The following is a 16,753-nucleotide window of genomic DNA, read 5'->3' on the forward strand; positions in this document are numbered from 1 at the left end:
GGATTAAAAACACAGAAAGGATCTGTTCACACAATGTTGAAATTGAGTGGATGGCCGCCATTTAATGGCAAATATTTGCTGTTATTTTAGAACAACGGCTGTTGTATTGAAATAATGGCAGTTATTTACTGTTATATGGCGGCCATCCACTCAATTTCAACATTGTGTGGACAGAGCCTTTCTGTATTTTCAATCCACTCCTGGTTTTGGTTGCAATACTGACTGAAATATACTGACTGAAATATACGTAGTGTGAACGCAGCCATAGGCTGTATGTGTACCTGAAACGCGTCACTTTCTTACTTATCGGTGCAGGGTCTCTCTTCTCTTTTGCACAGTATAAAATGATAATCCAGTACAATTGCAATGTCTTACCACTGTACATATGAAAAAGCTATCAGCAGGGAATGGTAATCCTTGACTACATTCAGGGCTAATCTATAAAGTATTAAAGCTATGCACTGTTGAAAAGCTTCCTGCATTCTGCAAAGCAGTGAAGCAAACAGCCTGGCTGGATAAAAATAAGCAGCCTTCCAGAAGCTCTCTCTACATCATAAATGAATAATGCATCTCTAGGTGGATTACTGTGCAGTACATTCTAATCATAGAGCTTCAACAGAACAGGACAACCCAGAGACTGCAAAGTAAGTGAAGAATTTAGGCATATTTTACTAAAATCAAGATTATGATTGGGTATTAAGTGTATTTCATGTGTAGCAGAGGCTAGTTTGGTAAATGTAGCAGAGTTGAGTTTGCCAAACCATTCTTGTTACTAGAGGACTGCAGGAAAGCCTATTATGTTATTACCATAGAAAAGTAGTAAAATTACAAATTCAGCTCTGCTACAACTTTGATATGTTCACTGTGTGTCTCTATTTAAACTAACCTTTATTATGCATGGTCATTACTACTATGTTGTGTAATGTCAGTTTATCATTCTAAATAATAAAAGTGGCATTGCCTGCCAGGACAAACCCTTAGAACACATCGTGAAAGTATCACTTGTATGTACCCATGTGGTGCAGAGTTTATCCTGTTCCTTTATCGTAGTAATATCTTTTACTTCAACAATACCATCTTATAATACCAGAGATAGGACTAATTTAACAAATTATTCATAAATTTGTGAATAGAATATTCTCAGAATGTTCGCAAAATATTGCGTAAACAAAGTCAACTGGTACTGACCAGACGTAGGCCTAAACCAGTTTGTGAGGCTTTTTAAAAAGCTGCAAATGATAAATTGGGTGCAAATCTCGGATTATGGAAATTTGCCCATCGAATACTGGTTCATAAATATAATAGGCGCATATGCACAGTATATGAAACCACCTCTTTTTTTGAGGGGTGTTTGATGGCCATCTTTTTGCACAGATGTCACTTCAAGCTCAAATAACGGATGTTATTTGAAAATAACAGACATTATTTAGGCTCAAATTGACGGATGTCCAAAAAAAACAGCTGTCAAACGCCCAAAAAAAGATGTTGTGTGATGCTTGCGGGTTCATTCTTCAGGTGGAAGGCGGAATCTGGCAAACCATAAAATGGAGCCTAGTGGACCAGCGGAGATGCGTGCATCTGTGAGCGGGAACGAGCTGCGGAATCCAAGACGCCTGATCCACTGGGATTCCATAGTGTGCACATACCTATAGATTGCACCTAGAGATAAGCGAACCGGGTTCGGGTTCGAGTCCATCTGAACCCGAACGTTCGGCATTTGATTAGCTGGGGCTGCCGAACTTGGATAAAGCTCTAAGTTTGTCTGGAAAACATGGATATAGTCAATGGCTGTATCCATGTTTTCCACATAGCCTTAGGGCTTTATCCAACTTCAGCAGCCACCGCTAATCAAATGCCGAAAGTTCGGGTTCGGATCGACTCGAGCATGCTCCAGGTTCGCTCATCTCTAATTGCACCTCTTACTTACAGATTTGGAAATCAATACTTACTTCCTTAGTGTCTGTTCTGTCTATTTCTACCAAAACTAGGAGTGCATCCAACATCTTTCCATGATATTTTTTTCCAGTTCCATGTTAGATTTTGGTAAATATTCTTATCAAAATAAGGATCATATACTGAGTAAAATACCATGTGAGAACCCAACCACAGAGTGCCATGTAGAACAGAAAACAGACGGTCTAACCCTACTGCATTACAATATTTACACGTATAGAGAGCTATGGACTGTAATAAGATGTATACTTTAATGTAATCATTGATAACCTCCATAGCTCTTGTTTGCAGAAAGTCTGTGCAATTGTTGATATGAAAGCATTGAATGCACACATACCTCCTAAGTATTTCACAGCCCCAACTTGGCATAAACATTTAGGACCCCCAGCATCTCATGTGGTTTCACAGCACACTTTCTGGAGCCTGTCACCCTTCTATGAATACTACCTCCCTCTGTATGATGCCCAGCCAATCAGAATTAGGTGATACAATACAAGTGAGGCACACCCAAGGCAGACAATAGCACCCCTAAGGCTACGTTCACACGTAGCAAAACTAGCGGAATTCCGCAGCGGAATTGTCCGCTGCTGAATGCCATTAGCCTCCCTCTCATAATGGGAGTCTATGGGAGGCGGGAGCTGCTGTTCTCACAGCGTCTCACTGCGCTGAAGAATGAACATGTTCATTCTTCAGCGCGGGGGGAGCAGCAGCGCGCGCCTCCCATTAACTCCCATTGTGAGTGGGAGGCTAACGGCATTCATCGGCGGACAATTCCGCCGCGGAATTCCACTAGTTTTGCTACATGTGAACGTAGCCTAATAGTGTGCTTAATAAAAAAAAATTACTGTGGCCCACTAAGGACCATATTTCGCTTGCTTCCTTCTCATTCCCTGCGAGTTGGGGAGGGGAGCACGGGGAGCTGCGAGAGGGGCTGCCCGGACAATCCATAGAAGAGACTGCCCATCGAAGAGAGCCACTGCCGCTCCTATTACATGAAGCTGGAACGTATGGTAATCGCCCAAGTATGGCCAATAATCGTTCGGTGTAATAGGGCCCTTAGAATGACGCCTAATGATTTGTGACGTACAGTATATACACCCAGGGAGCTGACCCGCAGAGTCCAAGGGATTAACACGTCACTGTGGATTATAGTTGTCAATAATCTTACTGACCCAGTTTGTGCGGGTTGACAAACAACATTTTTTGTGAAACTTATTATGTCATTTGTTTGCCAAAAACTGTCATCAAAGTCTAGAGACAAATAAAGAGTTTATTGAAGTGACACAAAAAAACGCTCTACATGTAAAACATGATGGTGGTTTTATGGCATCTTTGGGGCAGCGGCATATTTCTATGTATATTTTTTCCAGGTCCCCCACCACCACCACCACCAGGCTTCTCTACAGAATGAAAAAAGCCAGCAAAAATGTATGGAACATTGAGAAAACGCCATAAGAAATTCCTGTAAAAAGTGCAATAAAGCCCACATATAAATACAATAAATACATAAAGTAAATGAGGCCCTATGCTTCTATATATAAAATAGGCCAATAATATCACTGCAATACTTTCACCTCTCAGAATCTATAGCCTTGACAAGTAAATATTTAGAAGGCAGTGAAGCTTTCCGTCTATGAGTCACACACTTATCTGACAATGCAGATATTCTTCACCTGTAACCAGCCCGTCCACACCCTCTCCATTCTATAAAACCTTGTACAGAATGTTTGTATGTTTAGGGTGAGTGACAGAAAAACTAATTTTTTTTATTATTACCTGATGTTATGAGTCTAATACAGCAGTGATTTAAGGTAACTACAGTATATACACGTTATGACAAGTCCTAACAAAGCTTATTGATTCCATCTATATTCAGCAACTCTCCAAATAGTGTCTTTTGCTGAATTGACATAGGGTATACACCTCAAAGCTAACCTAAACGTAACCTCCTTAGTTATAGCTGGTAGAGGCATGAGGCAGCTCGCTTCACTTTCTGGGCAGCCACCCATCTAAATCATTGTCATAGACAGTCTCTATAGACTTATAATGCACTGAGACCCCGACCGATCCTAATTTTTGCCATGTCTGTGCAACATATCAGGAGTTTATATAAATTACAATAATGCCTGTTGTCCAGGGCTCTAAAAGGGTGCTATGACCACCATCACTGCCCAACTCTCCATTTTTGCATCTGTGCTAAAATGTTAGTAGAAATTATGCACAAACCCCCAGAAACATGGCTTTCCCCAATCATGTGTGTATTGAACCATGTTGGCAGAGACACAGAACTGGAAGTATTGGGACTGAGAATTGTGATAACATATTAGAATGCTGAAAACCTTACTCCGCTGCTGCCTGTATAGACAATGGCGTAGCTACCATGGAGGCAAACCACGCAGCTGCTATGGGACCCGTGGGACAGGGCCCCCTCTTCCCAGCAGAGCGTGGCCTGCTTTCATGGTAATAAGGGGCGACCCCTCCTGCACTGGCACTTACCTGATAGCTTACCAGCACCCCCAAACACCCCCCCCCCCCCCAACACTTTGTACAGGATTCATGGGGCCCCATGAATTTAAGCTACACCCCTGCATATAGAGGCCAGTCCTTCATTCCTCAAGCACCATCAACAGGTCAGACTTTGAGGAGTTCCCTAGTATTTAACAAGTGATATCATAGTGCAGGTATCACAACAGGTGTTGCATGTATACGAAATCCTCAAATCATGACCTGATTCTTGAAGATTGAAATTACTGCCTTAGGACATGTCAAAAGTTTTTTTTCTAGGAGACAGTTGTGCTTTAAAGTTTTTTGCATTTAAAGTTTCACTGTCATTATAACTTTCAAAATCTAAATCAACAGTAGATGTGATATAAAGCAAGTCTGAAATTTACATTCATTATTATTTGTTAGTTATCATGGAGAACACGACACTTCCTGTTTTCTGACTAAATTTTTTTCTCAAAAAAACAGGAAACAGTCAGAAAACAGGAAGTCCTGTGTTTCCCAGCCCATCTGAGTGCTCACAGAGAGAAGGCAGTCATGTGATTGTCGGACAAATTGAGCAGTGACTCTCTGTATTGGCCAGAATTCCTGTGTTTAGTTTGTTTTTTTTCAACCAGCACAAGTCAGACAATCTGTCTGCAGGAGACTGGACCTGGATTTCTGGTAAGATCAGCTTAGTTTTACAGCATGATAACAACAAAAAAATAGTAATGACTGTATATTGCAAACTTGCTTTATATCACATCTACTGTTGATTTAGATTTTGAAAGTTATAACAACAGTGACTAACAACAGTGACACTTTAAATATAAAACATAATACCCCCCCCCCCCAAAAAAAAAAACAGATGTGCGAATAAAGTAACAAAAATGAAGCATAATAACATGTCATTGCCTCATTTGTGTCATCACAATGACCATTGCCATTAACAAGACCTCAGTGTATTGTAGTGAAGAACACAGGATGACTTTCCTGATCTTGTATTGCCGGCAATATAAACACAGTAAAATCCAGTCAGGATCCAGTGATGTGGTTGAGGGTGGCTTTACACATCATTTTTCTAAGGGTGCCTTCACACCTACCGGATCCACAGCGGATCTCACTTCTGTGGATTCGAAACGAGAACCGCTGCGGAACTGGTATCAATTCACCCCTATGATAGCACATATTCGCAGCGGGATTCACATCCCGCTGTGAATATGAGCTTTAACTCCCTGGTGCCCGCAGCCCCGCCGTCGCATCCCCCCATCCCGGCCACATGCCCCCATCAGCCCACCCCCAGCCTGGTCCCGCTCAGATCAGCTGAGCGGGACCGGAGCCGGGAGCCTCACTGCAGCCGCGCCGCCGAGCAGGTAACATATGCTCGCGGCGGCGGACCTGAGATGGGCTGATGGGGGGATGTGGCCGGGGATGGGGGATGTGCCGCCACCGAGGATGGAGGATGCATTGGCGGGGCTGCGGGCACCAGGGAGTTAAAGCACATATTCACACCGGGATGTTAATCCCACTGCGAATATGTGCTATCATAGGGGTGAATTGATACCAGATCCGCAGCGGTTCTCGCTTCGAATCCGCAGAAGTGAGATCCGCTGTGGATCCGGTAGGTGTGAAGGCACCCTAAAAGGTTTTTCTGGACTCAAGAAAAACAATAATCTTGACTCTTTTTTAAGAAAGTGTTCTATTTTGGTGTTTTATAGTTTTTGTGCAATTTGTATTTTTGTGTACTTTGGCATTTTCGGGTCAGCATTCGAACTCAAACACAGACTTCATCACTGAACTCCATGTTCGGGTTCGAATGTCTAACCGAACGCACCCATGCCAGAAAGCTAGGGGTCAAATGACCCTCTTCTTTGCCTGGGGAGGTCCCAGACCTTTCACACTGAGATTATTGTGAGCTGCATTGGCTCTCCTGCAGTCTTTAAAGTCAGCACACATTAAAGGGGAACTCCAGATAAGAAAAACTTGTTTTCGATTAAAAGTATATTAAAAGTTATATAGATGTGTCTATACAATGTATTGCCACACTGGTAGCTGATTGACATCCAGGAAGTGAAGAAAATAGCATCTGTGCTGATCCATATTGTCTCCTGCTCTCTTTGCTCTCCCCCCCCCCCCCCCCACCCCCTTAGGAGACAAATCTGATGCAGAGAGGGGGCAGGGCGTGATGTCACAGGAGGTTTGGCTGGATCCCCCAATCTCCTGAGTGATTCCCCATCTCTGACCAGCCAGAAGCAGGTGCTGCAACTTTACTGATTGTGCAAAAGTCTGCAGTGAAATTAGGGCTATGTGCACACATGTTGGAGCGTCTTTGCAGTACTGCAGCGTCTTCACAAAAATGATGCAGTAACAGAATTAAATGATGATAAATGGCACAGAGGATCAGAGCCGGCACTGCCAATCCCACCTGGACAAACAACGAGGCATAGACAGTATATCTCATGTAAGATAATATCGGATAAAGTCCTTATTGTGGGGCTCAACCTCAAAGATAAAAGATGCTTGATTATAATATGTGCATGGAGATGGGCAAAAAATTCAAATAGTTCCTTACTTTATTCCAATATCAGCGTTACAGGTAGAGAGTACAGCATGCTGTGTGGTGTTACAGGTAGAGAATACAGCGTGCTGTGTGGTGTTGCAGGTAGAGAATACAGCGTGCTGTGTGGTGTTATAGATAGAGAATACAGTGTGCTGTGAGGTGTTACAGGTAGAGAATACAGTGTGCTGTGTGGTGTTATAGGTCAAGAATACAGCGTGCTGTGTGGTGTTACAGGTAGAGAATACAGCGTGCTGTGTGATGTTACAGGTAGAGAATACAGTGTGCTGTGTGGTGTTACAGGTAGAGAATACAGTGTGCTGTGTGGTGTTACAGGTAGAGAATACAGCATGCTGTGTGGTGTTACAGGTAGAGAATACAGCATGCTGTGTGGTGTTACAGGTAGAGAATACAGCGTGCTGTGTGATGTTACAGGTAGAGAATACAGTGTGCTGTGTGGTGTTACAGGTAGAGAATACAGCATGCTTTGTGGTGTTACAGGTAGAGAATACAGCATGCTGTGAGATGTTACAGGTAGAGAATACAGCATGCTGTGTGATGTTACAGGTAGAGAATACAGCGTGCTGTGTGGTGTTACAGGTAGAGAATACAGCGTGTTGTGTGGTGTTACAGGTAGAGAATACAGTGTGCTGTGTCGCGTTACAGGTAGAGAATACAGTGTGCTGTGTAGTGTTACAGGTAGAGAATACAGCGTGCTGTGTGGTGTTATAGGTCGAGAATACAGTGTACTGTGTGGTGTTACAGGTAGAGAATACAGCGTGCTGTGTGGTGTTACAGGTAGAGAATACAGTGTGCTGTATGGTGTTACAGGTAGAGAATACAGTGTGCTGTGTGGGTGGATCCACAATGACATGATAAAGTACTGCAAATAATTCAGTAGCACAATGAAACTGCAACGTGTGCACACAGCCTAGATGTTCTGCAACAGATTTGGGTGGGGAATGGGCAGGGTGGAGGACTGTGATGAACAGCTGAGGGAAAGCGTTGCATTCTGTAACCTGTAGTACTATGTACAACTGCTCAATCAGGAAGTACAGCCACACAATACAGAACAAAACCCCCCATAACAAATGGATTTTTGGTAGTTTCAAAACTGGGATAGATAGATAAGTAATGCTATTTTCTTCTGCAAAAGGTTATTTTTTTTTTACCTCTACCTGGAGTTCCCCTTTAAGCTCAGTGTGCAGGATCTGGTGAATACAACATCTGATGGTGAGTTTGAAGATCCCCTTCCTTGCTGGCATGGGTGCAGTACAAGATCAGGCTGGCCCATCAGGGGGTTAAGTGGGGATGCTATGCATCCTCACTTAACCCCCTGGGGGCCAGACTGTTCTGTATGGCACCCAAAGGGTTAAGTGGGATGCAATGCATGTTCACATAACCCCTTGCGTGCCAAACTGTAGTAGCTGTCTGTACAGATGCTGAATACTGTATGGAGCAGAACACCTGTCACAATAATGGGTGTTCTGCTCCTGCATTTGTCAGATTCAGTGGAGTACGTTGATAGTGAGGGGTGTGGGAGTGTTTTTATTTGAATAAAAAATATTTTTCAATTGTGTATTGTCTTTTTTTCTTTACAGTCTTAGTAGTGTAAGCTATCTAATAGACATCATCTAGTACTAAGCCGGGGCTTAGTGTTAGCTGGTAAAATGGCTAAAACTAACCCCACATTATTACTCCAGTACCCAAAGCTACAGGGGTACTGGGAAGAGCCAGGTACCAGTAGTCCTGGAAAAGCAAAAAATGGTGCTCCTGGACTAGATGGTTATAGGCTGGTACTACTAGGCCCCTCCCACTCTGGTGGGAAGAGGGGAACCATAGACACTTTGTTTTGTAAATAAATAATTAAAAAAATGTTTAGGTTCTTCCTCATTACCATACTCAACCAGGTAAAAAAAAAAAACAACAAACAGGAACAGCCTTGTAGTACCAGGAATAGAAGGGGCATTTATTTTGGCCATCTCCGACCTAATAATATCAGCCTGTCACTGTCAAATCCAGGAGTGCCAATTTTTGATGCTCCGGGACTACTGTCTTTTCCCAGTACCCCAGTGGCGGTGGGTACTGGGGTATTAATGGCGGGGGGGAGTGTTAGCCATTTTCCCAGCTAACACTAAGCTCGGCTTGGTGTTAGCCTACTAAATATGTAAAGTAAAGAAAAAAGACAATACACAAAAATATTTTTTATTCAACTAAAGACACCCTTCGTTGACCATTTTATTAAAAACTCAGCTGTAATCCTCAAGATACCAATATTTGAAAAGCAGAAGCAGAACATCATTGTGCCAGGTGTTTTGCTCCTTACAGCAGCATCTGTACTCATAACTGCTTTTACTCTGGTTAGGCAGAACACGGCACTCTATCCGATGTGTGGTGCTTGTGGTAGGAAGGAATCCCAGACAGTATAGTAGATAAATCCCGGCACTGACAAAGTAGATTAGGCTTCTTTTATTAAAGTGATTCAAGTAGGCACATGAGAGAGGACACATTTCGGCCTATGGCTGATGAAGGCCATAGGCAGAAACGCGTCCTTTCTCACGTATGCTCTCTCACAGAGCAGGGAGAAGAAGGAGACGCCAAATGATACAACAAGCCAGGGGAGTATGTGTGTGTGTGTATTTTTTTTTTTTACACAGGGGTCATGCTTTCTTTTCTTTTTTTTGGGGGGGGGGGGGGCTATCTACTGGGAAGGAAGGGCTGTGGTGACTTGACAGGGCAACTACCTACATTGAGGTCCAAGTACTTTGGGGGATACTACATACTAGGTAGGCTATCTGCCAGGAGGAGGAGACACCTGCTGGGGAAGGGGTTGTTAGATATGGGGAATACTACATACTGAGCAGACTACCTACAAGGGGGATTAGGTACTGTATATGGGGTACTACTTAGACGGGATGCTACCTATCAGGGAGACTACCTATTGGAGGGGGGTTCGCTGCATGGGGAACACTACTGAGGTAGTCAAAAAACATTATGTGAACATAGCCTAGAAAAATTCATGTGATATACTGCATAAAGCTATGTTCACACACAATAAAATAATGGTAAAATATGGCCGTAATTTTGAGGTAAAAATATCGCTGCATTTTCTATATTATAATGCTCTTTATTAAAGCCAATAGGAAACTAATTTTAAGATGTAAAAATGCTCAATTGTCAGTCTTTTACCTGAGAAAGTTATTTGCACATATACTGTCCTCCTCTCTTTCTTTTTTGGGGGTTGGATCCACACCGTAAACCTTCCAGTGTTGAAAATGTGTTTAATATTAATGTTTTTTTAAATGTTAAACTAAGCTAAGTTCTACAAAATCTGGATTGTGCAGTGTTTGTCAGTTTACAAAGTGGATCTTCCAGTATTTCCTGATAGCTTTGCAAACTCAAAATGTTAAGATATCATCTTGTCATTTGATCATCCACAGCTACCATGCTTCAGAATTTCTATCCATTTTGGAGCAATGTACAACAAATTACAATAGGTTAAAGTGTAACTTGTCAATAGTACAAGCAATTTTAATAAACTCTGTAATAGGTTTTATTAGGCAGAAAAGCCTCTTTCTGTACTCAAAAAGCAGTTTCCAAACCAACCATCTTAATTCTTATCTGTTTATTATCAGGCAACTCCATCTTCAATACAGAGAAGCCAGTGAAGACAGGTTCTGCTGTGTCCATTATATCCTATGGAGGGGGGAGGGGCCGAGGGAGAGGGAGTGAGCAGGAAGAAGACACATGAAGTTCAGCTGTTTGACTGGTTAGACTGTCTGGGCACCTAAAATGCTGGAGGTCAGAAAGGTCAGTGCTTATCTAGAAACTTGCTGAGAGGAGATTGCAGGGTGTTGTGCTGTGCAGGACTCCTCCATGCTCACTCACTACTCTCAGCCCCTCCCTTCTCCATAGAGCATAATGGACACAGAAATCCTGCTTCTTCTGAAGTCAGGGAGGACCTAGGAAAACAACTTTTTCAGTACAGAAGGAAACTCTTTTGGTAAATAAAACCTATTACAGAGTTTCTTAAAATTGCTTGTACTGTAAAGTATAACTGTCATTTCAGAGTGATTTTTCTGGAAACCATAAATATCACTCTGAAATGACAGTTATACTTTAAAGTATTCATTCATAGGCTTTTTTTTGTCCATATGAGGCCAAATAATGGCCAGTATTTCATACTAATAATGTTATTTGTACAATTAATGAATTAATCATTATGAAGTAACGGCTGCTATTTGACCTCAAACAGCCAAAAAAAGACGCTGTTAGAAAATAGCCATAAAGCAAAAATTATATTACTAATTATATTATAATACTATTATGTTCACACATTGTGTTTTGATTAATATTTCTGTCAGTATTTTGGTCAGTATTTGTAGCCAAAATCAGGATGATTGGGTTTACAAGTAACAGAATTGCAGCGGATTTCACAGCGACATCCACTGTGATACTGTACTGTCGGTTTGAATAGGATAACATACTGGCAGCGGAATTTTCATCCCATTGTGAGTATGTAAATGCAGCGCGCCTTAACCCAAGGCGGCCCAGTGCATACATTACCTGTTCCTCTCCGTCCTACTTCTCAGTCAATGCTCAGCCAATCAGTGGTTGCAGCAGGACAGTGCACTGATTGGCTGAGCAGGACGTAAGGATGCCGGGAGCCACAGAAGCAAGCCAGAGCATGGACCAGTAAAGCATTCACCAGGCCACCGCGGGTTAAGGGGTTGGCGTTTACATACAACGGGATGAAAATTTCGCTGTGAGGATGTAATCCTATTCAAAATGATAGTCCGGAAATCGCAGAGGATTTCACTGCAAACTCGCAGTGTGAAATCCGCTGCAATTCCGTTTTGTGTAAACCCACCCTAATGGAAAGATTTGCACAGTTTCTGACTGACATGTGAACAAAAGATGAAAAAAAAATTGCTGTATTTTACAAAAACAGTAAATAATTAGCATTTTTATTATCTGATGGCTGTAAACAATTATGGTTCTATAGGGTATGTGCTATGACGGCCAATTTCCCATTGACTTCAATGGAGCACATTATTAGATTGAAAACATGGGCATATTTTTAACCTCAGAATTACGGACATATTTTATCTTCATTCTACAGTACATTGTGTGAACATAGCCTTTATTCTTGACAAAATGTTCTGCTCTTCACATCAGTACAGACTCCTTTGTAATATTGCAATTTTTACAGTTTTAGTTCTTGTAAAATATCCATAGTATGGAGTCTCCGTCACCTTCACAACCTTCACAGACTACCTATAAAGTCCCTCAGAAAACAGGCTTAAATGGAAACTCTAAATAAAATAAAAATTTGGCTGCAGGCAGGGGCAGGAAGAACATAATAAAGAAGCGCTACTTACCTGCCCTCGGAGCACTGCGTTACAGGCTCCATGACCACCCCTGGAAACTCGGGGTAAACTTCCAAACCTAGTTGATGGATGGCCCACTCAGTCAGTCAGTGACTGCAACGGTGCCCCACCTCTTTCATTGATCCAGGAAGCCAGCGGGAATCAGGGAGCAGCAAGCTAATGCTGCAGGCGCCCAGGGACAGGCCCCTGCCTACAGCCAAATTTTTTGTGTTTTCATGTTGGCCAGACTGCAGGCTACAGGCTGTGTTCATAGAACATACTATTTTTTAAACAAAATTGCTGTTGTTTTCCATTAAAACATTGGCCGATCTTATCATACTGAAGTGAAATGTATTGAAGCTAACGGAACAACGGATGTTGTTTTCACACAGTGCATTAAACAACGGCAGTAGTCTGGCCTTCACTTATACAACGGCTCACTTAGGGTCTGAGTGTTCAGACCACAACCAATCTCTAGATCATCGGTGGGAGAAGTGAAAGGTAGAGAGTTTCATGTCCTGGCTGGCAGCAACCTCTATAGATTTATAATTGAGACCACTCAGTGCAGCTAGATGGAGTTTGTGGCCAGCCAGAAAGTGAATCTTGCTACCATGTGCTTCTTCCACTGGTACCTCAAGATTGCTCAGGGTTTGAATACTGAACAAACGTTTTAACATGACTGTCTAACGTGACAAACGTTTTTTTTTTTTTTGTGGTTTGTTTAGTGTCCCCCAGCAATTGAAAGGCGTAGAGGGTGGAGTTTTTGAATATGCACTCTTTGGTTATGTTATGCTAGAAGTATAGTTGTGCCTTGCATTACGAGCTTGTAATCCAAATCAAACCAAAGCAAATTTTCCCATAAGAAATCATTGAAATACAGACAAATAGTTTCCACCCTCTGAATAACATGTAAATAAAATGAAACAAACATTTAGAAACAAGTGAATATTTCTTGTTATAAGTTACTGTACAGAATATTAGTCAGCATGTGGAGTATAATGTATAGTAAGTGCACAAACTTCCCTCAGCTTTACACTCTGCTGCTATTATGTGCCTGCACTCACACTCAGCTATACACACTGCTGCTATAATGTGCCTGCACTTACACTCAGCCATTTCCACTGCTGTATAGAAAAGTTTCTGTCACTGTCCTTCTGCACAGCTCTGTGATTCTCACTACCTGATTGGTCCATGCTGAACACCCCCTTCCCCATTGTTGTCATGTGACCACACAGACCTCTGACAGCAGCCCTGCTTCTCAGTTCTAGCCTGTTGTACTACACTACTACACACATTATGGGGATCTGCAGTTCCATCCTGTATCTACAAACTGCGGCTGTTTTTTGCCCTTACTATACATTATACTCCACATGCTGACTGCTATACTGTACAGTAGCTTATAATATCACATATCCAGCTGTTTCTAAATGTTTGTTTCATCTGTTCTACATGTTATTTAGAATACAAAATGATTATTTTTGGGGTGTGGAACCAATTGTCTGCATGTCAATGATTTCTTATGGGAAAATTTGCTTTGGTTTAAGCGTAGATTTGGATTACAAGCACAGTCCCCGGAACGAATTATGCTTGTAATCCAAGGCACCACTGGTGTATAATTCTTTTTTCTTTGCAAAGTTATAGTCCAGAGTTCATTCATTTTTGTGACCACCACATTCACGCTCAGAACAGATTCACGGCTATTCCTCCATATGACCACACATATTTAGCACGACTTACTAGAAGATTTATTTTACTTTATGCATTGCCAGCAAAAGTTCATGACAGATTCTTGCATCACTGTGGCAAATATCCATGGATGTCAAGCAGGAGCACGTCTCTGTGGTCCAACCCTTTATTTCTATGCATAAATAATACATCAGCACACAGCAGTGAGCAGTGCTTTACACTCACTATAGTTTGGGCATTTTGGTGAGTCTGTTTCCTATAAATACAGGGGATCAGGTTTTCCCATTGGTATGTTATAAGGGATTGTGATGGGAAGACCCTTGTCATTCCTGAAGTTAGCAGCATGGATAGCTGATCTCTGCTGCTTTATAAGCAGAACCAAATGATCATTTATTCAGTATACGGAAACAATTATTCTATTTGATTGATTTTTCTATCCATTTAAGAGCACTAAAGAAACTCAGGGGAATAAACTTGCTAAAAAAGGTACAGATCAGACAGCTGTCCATCTCTTATACTATGGGGAAGACAGGCAGACGCTGTATGTGCAGCCCTGAAACGAAATGTAGAGTGCGTTTTATACGTCCCACATTTAAAGTGCATATACTTATAATAAATGCTTTCTTGCTGATTATTTTATTACTGGTTAATTTTTCACTCGGTTCCATTTAAGCACTTATTTGCTCCATTCTCCATGCTTTATACTGCTGCTCTGCTCAGATCTCAAATACTGTGATGTAAGAGTAGTTTAACACAACTTAGAAACAGTATACAGGGGTTGTCTACAATGTATTCTAACAGAAGATGTAAGTTCAGTGATCTAGTGAGATGAATACAGTTACAGGGAAAATTAAATCTACTGTGACCACTTAAAAAAGAAATATGGAAACTGTACTGAGGAAACCTAAACTACCAGGAAATATGTGAATGGAAGCCAGAAAGCAGAGTCCTTTATGACTATGTTCACACATAATATTTCTGTCAGTCTTGCACAACTTGGCCATGACCATGTGTCTTTTTTAGGCAGTTTGACAGCCACCTTTTTGGACGGCCATCATTTTACTTCAAATAACTGTCAGGCTGCACCCGCTCCCTGAGCTCCCCCGGCTCCCCCTCGGTTCTTGACGCCACAGGCCATATGCTCCTTAACTCTCTGCGCTCCTGGTTTCTTCCCCGCTCGCCAGTACGTGCGTCCCTGCCGGGTCAGTGCAATTTAAAGGGCCAGTGCGCCTCTAATTGGCTGCAGGCTTGTGCATATAAACCGGGGTCTGCACTAGCCTTCCTTGTTGGAGCCTCTGCATGCTTTGTAAATGGTCCCAGCTTTATGTGATTCCTGTCCGTGGTTCCTACCGTATGTGACTGTGCAATCCGGCTTTCTTATGCGTGTCCAGCTGCACCTTGCCCGCTGCTTCTAGCAAGCCAAGCCAGAGGCAGCAACCCGGAGGTCACCTGTCGAAGCAAGTCCAAACCAATTTGTGGTGGGCACTAGTAAAAACAGCAGCCTCCGCTCCCTTGTGCGGCTTTTGCCATTACAAGTGTTGGCTCAGCGGATCCTCGATTCCTGCCGTTACAATAATATCTGTTATTTCAAAGTAATGTCTGTTATTCGAGCTCAAAATGATGGCCGTCCAAAAAAACGTCAATCCAACCAAGAAAAGTAGTTAAATGGTCACAGCCCTTCTTTGTTTTCAACCCGCTCCTGGTTTTGGTTGAAAAAAGACTGACAGAAATACTATGTGTCAACATATCCTATAGGTAATATTTAATATTCTGCATAAGGGCTACAGTCTGTATTCACATACCCGGAGATTAAAAACTAGTCTTGCTCATTACAAATATATAAGGTAAAAGCCATCGATCAAACATTGAGATCAGGAGACATGTTTAGGCTGCTATAGACTCATACACTGTAACAAACCATCAGCCCTCTTACAATATGAAGGGTTCCTGAAGCACCTGCATTAATGGAGTGACAATCTTGCATGTGTATCGTTCTTTCATTCATTCATTATCTATGTAGCAGCTGCAGATAGCCCCAAGCACTAGTGTATAGTCAGCTATCTTCTATAGTCCCATAGAAAATTATTAGGATGGCCGTATACATTGAGGCAGGGGCTTTGGGAATCCTTGACATTGCATCCAGTGCTTGGTCCTTTGGATAGGGAATAAGTGTTAATGGCAGCACAATCCATTTTTATAAATGTTAAGACAAGCTTCCCCCAATTACCCTTCTTCTATGACCCAATAACTACCATAATAATGCTGAATTAGAGTAGGTCTTACACTATGCACAAGAAGAGCCGTTCCAGCAACGTCCGATAAAATCCAGTATTTTTATTCTATTAGTCCATAAAACAGGTTACAAGAGAAACTGCATGCTCTCCAAAGTGCTAGACGCGTTTCAGCCAGCGATAGGCCTTGGATTTTATTGGACGTTGCCGGAACTCTTCTTCTTGTGCATATTCAAACGTCCGTCTTTCTGTGGGTGAGGGTCCTTGCATGTCTGAAGCCAGTCCTTAAAGGGAACCTGTCACATCGAATATAATGTCCAATCTGCAGGCTATTTGTTATAGAACAGGAGGAGCTGAGAAGATTGATATAAAGTTTTGTAGGAAAACTTTCAGGATAGCGGGTTATTTACCCATGTAAATCTCTGCTCTTTCTGGGCTAAGTAGTCATGTGGGCGGTCCTATTAAGAGATTGACAG

General features: G+C 42.1%; 1 protein-coding gene across 1 annotated transcript in view; it reads left to right on the plus strand.

Annotated features, from left to right (window-relative positions):
• Window positions 1–584: 584 nt before the first annotated feature.
• The window catches only part of CAST (calpastatin), a 115,069-nt gene continuing 98,900 nt past the window's right edge, over window positions 585–16,753 (plus strand). Inside the window, exon 1 of the mRNA XM_069962946.1 lies at window positions 585–644. The gene's annotated coding sequence lies outside the window, so the exon portion shown is untranslated. The remainder of the gene's footprint in view (window positions 645–16,753) is intronic.

Source organism: Dendropsophus ebraccatus, chromosome 3 (genome assembly GCF_027789765.1).
Source record: "Dendropsophus ebraccatus isolate aDenEbr1 chromosome 3, aDenEbr1.pat, whole genome shotgun sequence".
Classification (NCBI taxonomy): domain Eukaryota; kingdom Metazoa; phylum Chordata; class Amphibia; order Anura; family Hylidae; genus Dendropsophus; species Dendropsophus ebraccatus.